The sequence below is a fragment of the Mercenaria mercenaria genome, chromosome 1, assembly GCF_021730395.1.
Source record: "Mercenaria mercenaria strain notata chromosome 1, MADL_Memer_1, whole genome shotgun sequence".
NCBI classification, from domain to species: Eukaryota; Metazoa; Mollusca; class Bivalvia; order Venerida; family Veneridae; genus Mercenaria; species Mercenaria mercenaria.
The window spans coordinates 30,343,388-30,357,408 of NC_069361.1; positions in this window are offsets into that span (position 1 = coordinate 30,343,388).

Below are 14,021 nucleotides of genomic sequence, written 5' to 3' on the forward strand. Positions count from 1 at the left end.
AAATGCATATAAATAAACGTTATAAAATCACTGGGTTACTTTATTTGTTCTGTTTTATTTACAGTATTAACTGACTAAAGTGTTTTGAATCTGTAACAAAACATTTTATTAATATGCACTACTGTTTTATATTTTAGGCTACAAGTTTATCCGTATAATAATCAGGATAGGAGGAAAAATCAGCAGTAAATGATAGATAATTGATTTTATTGTGTCTGACAAAGTTTCTTGAAGACTCAACGATACAAATATAGACAGTTTTTAGTCCACTGTCTTGTTTTATCTACTGATGCTCTGCCTTCCTTAAATTCATTTAGTTCATGCTTCTTTAGAGTAGTTACATACTTCAACGTACAGTTGTTCATCAAATTCACTTAACTTGTAACATGGCGAGGGCTAACCATGTAAATTTGTAAACACAAAATTTATAATAAAGAAATGTATAGAAACTCCAAAGGTGTGTTTTTGTCACTGGCAGTTCCAATGTGTTGCCCCGCGTGTCTCTTGGTTTGTTTGAGTTATCCTTTACTTTGTCTTAAGACTGTTTTGTTTATTTGTTTTGGGTTTAACGCCGTTTTTCAACAGTATTTCAGTCACGTAACGGCGGGCAGTTAACCTAACCAATGTCCCTGAATTCTATACCAGAAAAAAATCTGTTCTCCGCAAGTAACTGCCAACTTCCCTATATGAATCAGAGGTGAAGGACTAACAATTTCAGACACAATGTCGTTTATGAAATAGTCACGGAGAACATACACCACGTCCGAGGATTGAACTCATGGCCACGCGATCCGTAGACCAACGTTGTACGTACCTTAATTTGTAAACACATACATACGTGAAATATCAGTTATGTATTGTTGTATAGTTTCGTTTTGAGAATGAAGCGATCCTGGAGCATGTCAGTTCCTATTGCAATTTTGTCATTGTAACAGTTTTGATTAAAATAGTTATGATATCAACACGGAAATTTATCATGATACCTTCATTTAATTATATTACTTTCGAACAGTCAAATATTACATTCTGATACTGTTGACGCATGTTCTTGCTTTACTTTTGTAGATAGATACTTGTATTATACCTGGTTGTAACTTCATTGAAGACGAATGTTTATCTGGTAAATTTAACTTATCTCATAACAAAGTACATTCTGCAGATGGTACAATAATATTTTTTGTCGGGTGGTGCTCAAGTTAATAACTTGTCTACTGTTAAATGTGCTATAATAAAATGGTAGATTTGTGTTTGACGAATGTCATATTGACTATTGATTTATTTAAGCGGGATAATTTCTATTAGCACCACTTATTTCTCAGACGCAGCCGTTATGATAAACTGACACTGAGCAATAGCAAAAACGAAAATACCTGTATTTATGGGTCATTCATGATAAATCTTCCATTGCAATTTATAAACCACAAACGCCATAATGTAACCGAACTAATAATACATCTTCAATTTCGTTATTCTACACCATCTTACTTGAACTGTATGGAACTGTATGGAAAAAAGTTTTAATAAAATCGCATTCTAATATATAAGACTGCAAACCGAAAATTATAGTATTTCTGTATGAATTTAGAAGGAACATTTTTACCTCTAAATATGTTTTATAATCACATTGCATGATTGTGATGCGAGATATAAAAAGAAGATATCTGATACAGTTTACCTTTCCAGTTTGTGATGAATAACCGGGTATCTTGAACTGCCCTGTCACGAATATCAATTTTAACATGCAAAATAATCAACATTTAATGTCAATTTTGTTCAAGATATAACGTTCATATACTAGTCTGGTCCATAGTAGCAGATATATGCAGGTTCAAGAAGTTAAAGCATTTTGTTAGAATTTGACTCAACATACTTTTAAAGCATATTTTGGGAATGCTGAATCCAAACAATATGTTGACCATCTGAAAAATGCCTCTGAAAGGAGCAACAAATGGGACAAACATTACTACTATTTTTCAGATATTTTATTTCCATAAAACATGTATATCTTTTGATATGTTCTAATAAAATCATTTCATAGTATTAGCATATCTTACTAAATATCTATCAATTAAATTTACTTTTAGTTAAAATGTGTATTTTCCAAGGTTCAAAATGGGGAACTTGAAGACAACCTTAAAAAGTGATGTAAAAAATATCGAACGTCATTCATAAAATGGAGAATGGGACTTAATATTAGATATAAAATTTCTATTGAAATTTTATTGTCAGAATTTTTTTCTTGTAAAATGCTTTTGCATTCTTAAAATAATCATTTAAGACAAAAACAATGGGGAAATTAAAGCTTAATTAAAATTATTTAATCATCAACGTTATTGCTGGAAATTGAGCATGACAGGAATTAAGATTAAGGCAAATGTGAACTTAATTAGTATAAATAATCTGGATCTCTTTTACATAAACAATGATAGTGTTATCATATTATTGTAAAAGTCCTAAATACAGAATGTTGATGCTTGGAGTGCTGCAGCATTTAATTAATGTATATTTTGCTGGCTGACATTAGTAAATGGGAACGTACTCCAGTGTTTCGTAATAATTGAATTAAAATTTTTTTTATTAAAACAGTCTGAAGTAAAATGTGAAAAACAAGCAAAAGCTCTCAATAAGACATTTCATCTCTTTCAGAATAATGCAGATATTCGTCGAACCTGGTCAGCTTTCAACCTGTAATTCTGTGAAACGGACCCAAATATCATTACAGTTGGGTACATCACCAGCCCATGATACAGACACATTAAAAACACTGTTGTGCAAAAGTGCATGCATACATCTGAAAGACTAGGACAGTCATATATAGTAAATTTGTAGGCTGTTTACTTTAAAGTTACGAATTTGAAATGGGCAATGCCTGTATACAGGGATAATCTTTTACCTAGAATGGGTGGTTTGCATATATCTATGAATTACTTGAAAATAATAGGTGATCATATGCAAGGGTCTGGTTTACACAAAATATAGGTTGAATCAAATCGTCTTGGTCCTATAGCCGCTGATCTTGTCGTGGCTGGAATGCACTACAGTTGCATGAGGGCTCAAAAGATAACAACATAGGCACTCCGGACATTTTGTTTTCCACAATTACTAAATTATATTGATTAGAAAGACATTAGATTACATGGGACAGTATTGGAAATGAAGTACTTTGAGAGCATAGAAAAATCGTTGCAGAATTGCAAGAAGCCTTGCAAGAGTTCAGAAGTGGCAACTTTGTGGTAAAGCGGTCAAAATCGTATTCAATAAGATCAATCCTGATCAAAGCCAAGTATGGCTGAATTTAACTTGGAAGAAATGTGGAGGAATATGGTATAAACAAAACCCCTACAGCTTTGACTAGACGATCTTAATCACAAAACCTGAGATCTTACATAAGTCTTCTAACCAAATGTATGTAGAAAGTCAATCACGAACACATACTACTTGTGCATAAGGAAACATCGAAATGCAGACAGGCTGTGGACAAACTAGCTAAAGAGTCAATTCTATTTATTGTTCATATGTTACAAAGATATAATATGGCTGATTCACATTTTCGATGTGAAAATTTGCTGAAGCCATTGCCATTGTCACCATAGTAAAATTTGAATTAAGAATTAAGCCAGGAACCAGTTGATAATTTTGCCAGAGAGAAACTCAGTGAGAACGTATTAAAAGTTCAGCTATATGATACAGTAAAAAAACCCACTCCATCTACAGTTGCTTCATTGTATCTCACTGATAAAGTATCACGGTCAACAGTTGAAAAAATTCGCCATATGACCTATCATGTGTCAGTGCGACGTTAAATAATAATAATAGAAAAACAGTTTAAAAGGCAAACTATAATTATGTTGATGCAGTTTTGAAGAAAGGAAAAACAATATAAAAGAACTGATGTAGTGTTTGACCGGTATAGGCATCACTCATTTAAACAAATCCAGGGACATATTTTAAAATAGGAATGCAGCATTACCAAACATTTGGTGGAACTTTTTCGCACTTCCTGCAAATAAGATTGACTTGGCTAGTTTTTTAACAGAAGAGCTGATCATGCAAGCTCCCACAGAAACGACATTGGTTGTTGGTGGTTGCTTTCAGGAAGAAGAAGCCATTGAAAATACAGTAGAATCTGGTAAATAAGCGCATATTCGAATATAAGCGCATATCAAAAGTAAGCGCATACGGCCTTACCGTTATTCCGTATGGGATAATAAGCGCATGTCATGCCCTAACCATAATTTTGTCTCAATTGTAGGCGCATCTGATTACTGGTAAAAAAACAACAGATGCAACAAAAATACGTTATTAACGATATTATACCGTGATAATTGTTTATGATTAATACAGGAGACATGTGCTCTCACCTGTTGAATAGCCGATGGGTGTTAAAAGATATTAACGTCTATTGTCTGATAAAACAATAATTGTTTACGATAATCATGCTTTTTGAATAGAAAATGTTTTCTTTTTATTTATTTATTTTTTTTTATCATTTTATTATTCAACCACACTTACAATATACAAACAAGCTTTCCAGCCTTTTATCAACGGGACAAGTCCCTTAACATTTTTCTTTTTAATTAGAAAATACCTGTAAATTTACATAAGTAAGAAAAATATATATATAGCACTGTATATACTTGTGAGCAAGAAATTTCGATCGTACTATTCAATATAAAAAGGTTGGAATAAACCAAACCTTTTTTGCGACTTTAACAAAAACAGTAAATAAATGAACAAGCTAAGAATAATAACGAGGATATCTTGCATTTATATCCATTTTACAAATCCATTTTCATACTTCTGTCCGATACTTCTCTGAATATAGATATAGGATAGTCTTAGGAATCTTAATCTTAATTTCAGGATAGGTAAATAATTGTGTGTCTTGCACGAAGTTCGAAACGGCAAGACTCCACAATTTAGAAAGTTGAAAATGAGACACAAGATCACATCATACAAACAAGGGAGTTAACTTATAGGCATTTTCAATAATGTATTTAAAGGGTTTCTCTCCCTTGCACTGATACTTTATATCATAAGAAAACAAAACTAATATATTCAGGCTCCTTCCAATGTTCTAAGTAAATTGTATATGTGTTGTTTTTTTTTTTTGGCAAGTATAGTAATAAGTCACTATTATCTAAAATGTATGTTAAATTATAATATATAGAGGTACAAAGGTAGTCTTTGGTTAGTGTTTCAAAGACCAACATTACAATAGGGGAAATGGTGTATAATAGTAGGATTTATTTTACAACAAGGTTATTAATAATATGCCTTTTATGTTAGTTGTCTTCTCCAAATAATACTGCATGACCGCCCCATATTTTATTAAATTTAGTCATTGACATTGATTGCATTGCTTGAAACTTTTCCATGTTAAAAAGCAGTGTAATCTGTTTTATAAAAACCTGAATATTTGGGTCAGAAAAAATCATTTTACTTTGATAAATATGATATTTAGCTGTCATTATTATTTCATTTAAGGCAGTTTGGATTATTATATTTCCTAACATGACACTTGTTTTTGACCAGTCTGATTCTATAATCTTATATTTTCTTCTTATCCAATTTTTGACACTTTGCCAAAACAATTGTGTTGTGTTACAGTCCCAAAATAAATGAGCTAGAGTTTCTGGCTGTTGTTTACAGAACGAACATTAATCATCTGGTTTGAGTCCCATTTTTTTAAATAAATAGTTTGTCCTCAGAATTCTATGGCTGATTCTGAATTGAAACCACTGGAGTTTTGAATCCTTAGTTATTTTAAATGGCAGTTTATAAGTATTTTTCCTGCCAAAATTATTATTCAAGTTCAGATCTGCAATCCATTTACTTTTGGAAGTTGGTGCTGTTTCATTTTTAATATTGTGTCATATATTTTACGACAACCCTTTTCACTACTATTTATTAGCCTTAATAATAGTGGCTGGATTGGGTTAGTATCTTTAACTGCTAGGTGTGTAAAATGCAATCTGTCCAGCTCAGCTCTCAATGAATGTAGTATAATCTGATATTGTAGGAAATTGGTTTGAATATCATACATGTCTAACAAATTATCATATGTGTAAAAGTTACCATTCTTATTCATAAGGTCATTTACAAATAGTATTCCTGCATTAACATAAAGTCTGTAACAGAAACTGGTCCCCCCTATTCTAAATCTATTGTTGTACCATATAGGCATGGAGAGAAATTCTTCCCATTTGTCAGGATCCTTTTTATTTGAAAGGAGAATAAAACTACTAAACACATCTTTCCAAAAAAGATTGTCTACTGTGGTTAGCCTCTGTTTTATATAATCACTACCATAAATTGTAAAATAAGATATCATTGGACACATCTCTTTAACCAATGTAAAATATTTTGTGTTCTTCTTTTGAAATCTTCTTAACCATGTTATTTTCAATGAATTCATAAACTTTTCCACATCAATCATTCTTAAACCACCTTTACTATAATCTTGTGTTATAATATTTCTTTTAATTTTGTCTGGAGCGCCATTCCATAAAAACTTGTAAAAAAGGTTTTGTATTTGTTTAATGGTGTTTAAGTTAGGATTTGGTAGACTTACAGCTAAATGGTTGATCTTTGATAATGCCAGAGTTTTTATCACTACTATTTTTCCAATCGGAGTAATAATTCTTTTTGTCCATTGCGTCAATAGGTTTTTAATTTCTTCAATTTTGGGGGCATAGTTTATTTCTACAATTTCATTTAAATTTGTAGTAAAGGTCACACCTAATAGTTTAAAATTATTACTTTCCCACTTGATACCTAAATCTGGACATAAAGTAGTATTACTGTTTTCCATAGATCCAATCCAAACTGCCTTTGTTTTATCAATGTTTATATTTAGCCCAGAAATATTTGAATAAAATTTTAAAACTTTCATTGTATTTCTTAATGCTTTTTCCGAACCATCTAGTAACAATGTTGTATCATCTGCATACTGAGAAACTAAAAATTCTGTATCATTTACTTTAATACCACCTATTTTCTTGTTCTGTTTGATAAGTATCGACAGTATTTCTGCGCATATTATAAAGATATAAAGAGACAAAGGGTCTCTTTGACGACAACCTCGATGTATGTTAAACCAGTCAGAAAGGTGACCATTAACAATAACACATGATTTAATATCTTTATAAAATAACTTTATCCATTTGATGAAATTTTCCCCGAAGTTGAAGTATTTAAAAACTTTATACATGAATGACCATGACAAAGAATCGAAAGCTGTGGCAAAATCTATTAGCAAATGCATTCCTGGAAGCTGGTGTTTTTCAGCATAGAATATTATGTCATAAATAAGTCTAATATTATCCCCTATAAACCGGCCTGATAGAAAACCACTTTGGTCTTCGCTGATCAAATTGGTTAACACTGATTTAAGCCGAGAAGCTATGGACGCCGAAGCTATTTTGTAAGAAACATTTAAAAGTGATATTGGGCGCCAATTTTTAAGAAACAATTTGTCTTTATCACCTTTCGGAATGCAAGTAATCACCCCTTCCTTTTGTGTAACTGACAATTCCCCTGATTAAAGGCTTGATTAACGGAACGTACTAAAAATATCCAATATCTATCCAAAAGAATTTGTAGAATGCTACTGTAAAGCCGCTACTACCTGGTGAGGAGAAATTAGACATTGTCTTTAAACTACCAAGCATTTCTTCAATTGTAAGTTCACCTTCCATGTTTAATTTCTCATTTTCTGATAGTTTATATACATTGTTATTGACTATAATGGAGTTCAAATTAACTTCACTGCTTTCTCTGTGTGAGTATAAAGTCTTATAATGGTTTTTAGTTTCATTTATTATTTCATTCTGATTGTTTAATAGTTCCCCTGTGTTCGAATATAATTTATTCATCATTTTTGAGGTAAAATTTCTATTTTCTAAGTTACAAAAATAATTGGAAGGTTTTTCTCCTTCAAATACCCACTTAGCTCTTGATCGAATAAGTTTACCTTCTAGTTTTTTGTTTCTTATTTCTCTTAACTCATTGTTTTTAACTTCCAATAATGTGATATCTATGTTACCTTGTAATTCAATGTTTTCTATTTCTTTAATAAGCTCTCTTCCTTTCTGTTAACTTTCTGTTTTTTTTTTATAAGTAGCATATGCAATAGTTTTACCCCTAATCTCCATCAACAATGTTTCGAAAAAATGTTGGTCACTTATATCTAAACGTATATCTTTATTTTCAATATTTTCCAGTGGTAAATTAATATCTTGATTTTCTGAGGCATACTGAATTTTAACCCGCTTAATCAATTGTTTAATTTGATTTACATATGCTGTGTCTTTTAGCAAAGAATTATTAAATTTCCAGTATGACTTGCCTTTGTGGAATTTACCTATTTCTATGGTTAAGGTAATCATCGAATGATCTGTCCTATAACCGGGAATAATTGATGAATTTTCTATGTCTGTGAACAAGGAACTAGAAATTAAAAAAAGTCAAGTCTGGCCTGTTTAACAGGATTTTTTTTCAACCAAGTGTATCTTTTGTCTTCAATATGTTTTTCACGCCAACAGTCAACTAAGTCTGCTTCTAAAATTATTTGTTGTACAACTTCTCTAGCATTTGGATTATTTATACTTACATAATTGTAGTAATCCATTTCTGGATTTAAAACTAAATTAAAGTCGCCCACAAGAATACAGGCGTTTTCTTGTTTTAAAAGCTTATCTTTTATGTTATGATAAAATTGTGGGTTGTCCCTATTTGGTCCATATATGCAAAATATTGTAAGGTCTTTATTTTGTATGCTAGCTTGTAAAATTATTAAGTTCCCTTGATCATCCTTTTCGATATTTTCAAATTTATACTCAAAATTATTATTTAAAAGGATGGCATCTCCTCTTGATTGGCTGTTAAAATTACTAAAGTAACACTCATATCCCCATTGACTCCTTATAAATTTAATTTCTTTATCAGTAAAATGCGTATCCTGTAAACAGTATATATTATAGTTTTTACTTTTAATAAAGTTAAGGACATCTTTACGTATTGACTTGTCACCTAGACCTTGCACATTCATGGAGGCTATTTTTAATTTTTCAGTCATCATTTTAAAGTTACTATGGGACTAAAAAATATGGCTATCCCATGCAGCACTGGAGACACAACCACTCCTAGGCATTCCCATGTAAACAATGCATCTCTTAAAATTTTACCATACACCATTATTTAGAATAAAAAAAGGGGGGCGGGGAGGGGGACAGAGAAAAGAAAAAGAAATCTGTTCAAGAAAAAGAACAACTAAAACTAATAAATGTATCAAGCACACCGTCGTGGCCATGAGCTGTTTAGAGGTTTTAAGAATGTAGAAACCTTCATGTCCTTTGTCTCCGAATTTTAAACTAAGGTTAGGTATTTTTGAAAATAGTGCAACTGCATGTGTACTGCATGTATTTAAAAAACATAAACATAGTGTTACCCGAAAACCAGATAACTTGGGTGTAAGAACTCATTTAAATAACTGAGTCTTGTCTCAGCCGTTACAAAGTATATACGCTCTATAACTCGTATAAAAGACTACATAAACTATCATTTGTACTAGCAAGATGTTTTCTAACCACACAACTTTCAAATAAGTCAAAATAAAAAAAATTACAGTAAACTGTTGTTACTTCCGGGTTTCTAATTAAAAGCCGCTTACAACCGAACGAAAAATCGCTTAAATCGTTTAACAATCAAAAATACGTCACGCTCCACTCAGATACGTACAGCCAATGAGCGTTGCGATATCGGGCATGACCTGAAAACTAACCAGATTTGCATATATAAATAAACATAAACACGTGTTTTCTTAGCCGCTGTCAACACCTTATATACATGTTTTCAAATACTTGTTGAACTATTAACTTAAATTCAAGAGACATTAATTGTTTGAAAAAGCGCAGTAATTACATATCAACATAAAGGATCAATAAAAAGAGTCTGGTTTTGCGTTTTGGCAATTAATGTTGTTTTGCTAATTCACGCTGTAACAGTTCCATTTCATTTGGCGATACCAGGGGTTTTGATAAGTCCGTGTTGAGGTCGACCCTGATTTTTTTCCCATTACACAGTAACGCTATTATTTTCGCTTCATCAGACCATACGTTCTTGACTTCAACCTTATTTGACACTTTTTCTAAGAGTTTAGCATTTTTGGTGGATAAGTCTTCACGAATTACCACTGCCTTTCCCTTTAACTTTTTCCTTTGCCAAAGAATCTTTGATTTTAGCTCGCGCGAAACAAACTTGCAAATTATTGGGCGGTTTCCCTCAAAACTGAAGGTGCCCACTCTATGAGCAATGTCTATATCTCTCGTTTGCACGTCTATGTAGATGGTCCGACAGCGTCTTAATAACAGCTTTCCCCGTATCCTCTGATGATTCATGTTTGTTTCTGTCGTCGATCCCATAGATTCTTATATTGTTTCTCCTGCTAAATTGATTTTAATCGTTAATTTGCTGTTCTTAGTATTTAATTTGAGCGTCTTTATCCATAATCATGGTTTTGAGATCTTTGTTCCTGTCTTTCAGTCTAACATTTTTCTTCCATAACCTTTTCCAATTTTATTTCCATATCACTTTGGCGGTTTTTAAGGTCTGTGATTTCTGGATCATATGCTTTTAATTTCTCCCTTGTGGACCTCAATTTTTCATGAACTATATCCAACTCTTCCTTCGTTTCCTGCTGTAATTCCCCCTTTAAGTCATACAGCTTCGAGTTAACACATTCTTCTGTTACTAGTTTTTAAGACATTGGTCAATGTACTCTTTAAAAGCTAGATTTCCAAATTTGATGTCTAACGCACCAATGAGTGTAACTAAATCTGATATTGTCGATTCTTTGTCCTCTCTATTTATATGTGTAAGCGAAGTATGAATTTTTGTTTGTTTGTCTGGTTTATCTTTCTTTTTCTCTTTACCGTCTTTTGAATCTTTTTGGTCATAATTGTCATCTTTTGAGTCCTTGCTTTTGCATTTTTCTCTAGCGCTCTCTCTTCTCGACATTTCTGAATTCTTACTATTCAGCTCAAATTGAAACAAATTTACTATATATAATGTATATGCTCAAGTTGCCTATTTACCCAAAACCGCTGTATAGTTGACCTCCGCTGACCTCCGCTGTATAGTTGACCACACGCCAAAACCGGTTTTTACCACGTCAGATATGTATATTTGTCTATAACCTCTAAAGACACTCCAGCCACTTATAAATCCTTTTTTCACATAACACCGTATAGTATATCCATTTTTTTGTTTAAGATAGTTAGAAAATTAATTCAGATTCTGTTCTTAAAGCGTTTATTTTTCCAAAATTGAGAGCGAACTTCAAAACACGTCTTTCCCCACAAACTAACCTTTGACCTCCCTAGAAAATGTTTTCAGTAAATGAAAGTAGAAGTTTGAATACCAGAAAAGTTTTCTGCGTTGTCATAACAATTTGTCATTCGTTTGTAAATCTGTTAAAAGAATACGGATAAAATGCTACAATCTTCGTGTTGAACAATTATTGAATGGTCCGAGAGATTGAACATTATTTGCAAATTATGTAACTCATTATGTATAAATACTGTAGGCCTATGCAATAAAATGAAGTAGTTCACTGCGCACGTCCATGGCCATGTTTTACTTTCGTTTTCTCAACCAAGGTAAGCACTGTTAATATTCCTAATATATTAAAAATAGGCGCACATGGCGTGTCTATAAGCGCATACGTGTGAACATTATTTGGATTCATTAGAGGCTAAACACGAGGAAACTGATACAGGGATAATTCTTTATGCTGTTCACTACAGTAAACGATCAAATTGTAACACTTGTTGTGTCTGCCAGAGATATTGACGTGTTTGTGCAACTGTCCCCATTCCAGACCTACACCTACCGACATGGAATCGAATGTAACAGATGACACAGTTTAGCCAGTTCTTATTACCCGTAATCCCATTTCTCAACATTTTTATAACGCGTTTATTGCTTTCATGTGTACATTTGGATGTAAAAATTTTGACTTGGCCCTTGTTCAAAGATACATGTAAATGCGATAAAAGCTTTATAGTGCATATTTTCTCACCTGGCGGAGATATTTATAGAAAGGTCATCAATGGGCCATCATTTAGTTTAGGGTAATCGGCTACATCGTTAGATTTGGTTTCATTCCCTACGAATAAATCCGATCTGCACAAGTTACCTTTTGTTTTTAATCGTAAAGTATGTACTAAAAATATCTTCGCCAGGTCAGAAAATATGCACTATACCAGCTGTATATTTACCCAAGGCATTAAAAAGGAGATGAAATGGGATTATGAAAGCATACCTTACGGTTCAAATATATCAATCAATATTATTTTGAAATGATTTATATGATAAGCTGTTTACAGATTTAGCTTGGTAGCTGTAAACTGATTCCAACCCTTAACCTGCTAATTTTCTGTAAATAAATGAACTTGTTCATTTTTCAATTTGGACAGTACCAGTAACTGTTAAAAGCGGTGTTTATCGAAAAACTACTGACTGAATGGCGAACAGTGCAGATCTTGACCAGACTGCACGGATATGCAGGCTGATCATGATCTACACTGGTCGCAAAGGCAGAACCAGTCGTGTCCAGCATGATTAGGGTTAAATCAAAAGCTATAAAGCTCTTTGAAAACGTTGTTAATTTAATTTATTACTATGTTAAACTTTACGTTGATAAAGAAACCCACATATTTTTGGTAATCGGTATATGATTACATATTTTGTATTAAAATATCTTAGTTTGCAGCCAATTTGTTTTTCGCCAATGGCGTTTTGAACTATGCAAAATTATTTGTCAGATTTTTCAGATGACCAAAATATATTTTTGAACCCAGCATAGCGAAATTATGCTAACACGTATATGGAATCAACTATTAAAACTGCCTGTACGTCTCACATTTATCAAAATCTAGTCTAGACTTTCTGATGGGCAAAATTTAACCCTTGTAAATTAAAACCGGACACTATCAAAAAAGTCATAAATGGTTTTTAGACGAAAACGTGACTCGTACATGCTAAGCGGCGAGAAATATAACAACATCGATCCTTCAACACAGTTCAACATCAAAGACAGAAAAGAACAGAATGAAACAGAAAAGATAACAATCGAACAGAACAACATATATTACTATAGAAAATAATTGGATAGAGTAGAATATAATAGCACAGAACAAAACATATTTTCTTTCTAAACGTCATTTCCTGCATCCTGCATCTTCCAAATGGAATTTATCCTAAATATAGTAAAAGTGTCAATATTTATATTTTCGAAATAGAAAAATATTATTTGACACGCTTTCGTTCTCCTGTCAGCTGTGAATAGGGTATGAGGTCTTACTCTCCAAGAAAACTTTGCATCTTTAAACTCTGGGGCGTTCCTGACAACCAATAAGAAGGCATTTTCCAAAAGTGTGATTGCATACAATCAGAGTAAGCGTCAGTATTTGGAATGGGTTCTGTCGACAACAACAATAATGCATAGCCCCTGATTGTTTCACGTACAGTCCTAAGACCGATCGTGGTGCAAAAGGACTATTCATCAGGTTATCGGAAGTGCATTCAGTCCGCATCCCAAATTCTAGATGTTTCATAGTTGATGCTGAGAATATTTAGATATGTTATCAACTTATTGCCAAAGTTCAGGGTAAGAATCCTCCATCAAGCTTCAACAACGATTTTTCAAAAATTAAAAGGTAAATCAAATCCTAGGATTCCTTCGCAGACTGTAGCCGTACTTCCAGTGTTGTTAAACAATCTGAAATGGTTAGATCTTTGGCGCACTGACTCCCAACTCTATCTTTGTACAAAATTAAAAATCATCTGGTTGCAAACTATTATATTATCCCTACAAATACTTATCTCATTACTGTAACAAGGATATCGAGTCATTATCTCAACCACTGACTATTACAAATACACCTTTCCCCCCAGAACTATTGTCTTAGAGAATAATCTCCCATCTTACATTCCCTTCCTTTCAACCTTTGGCCAGC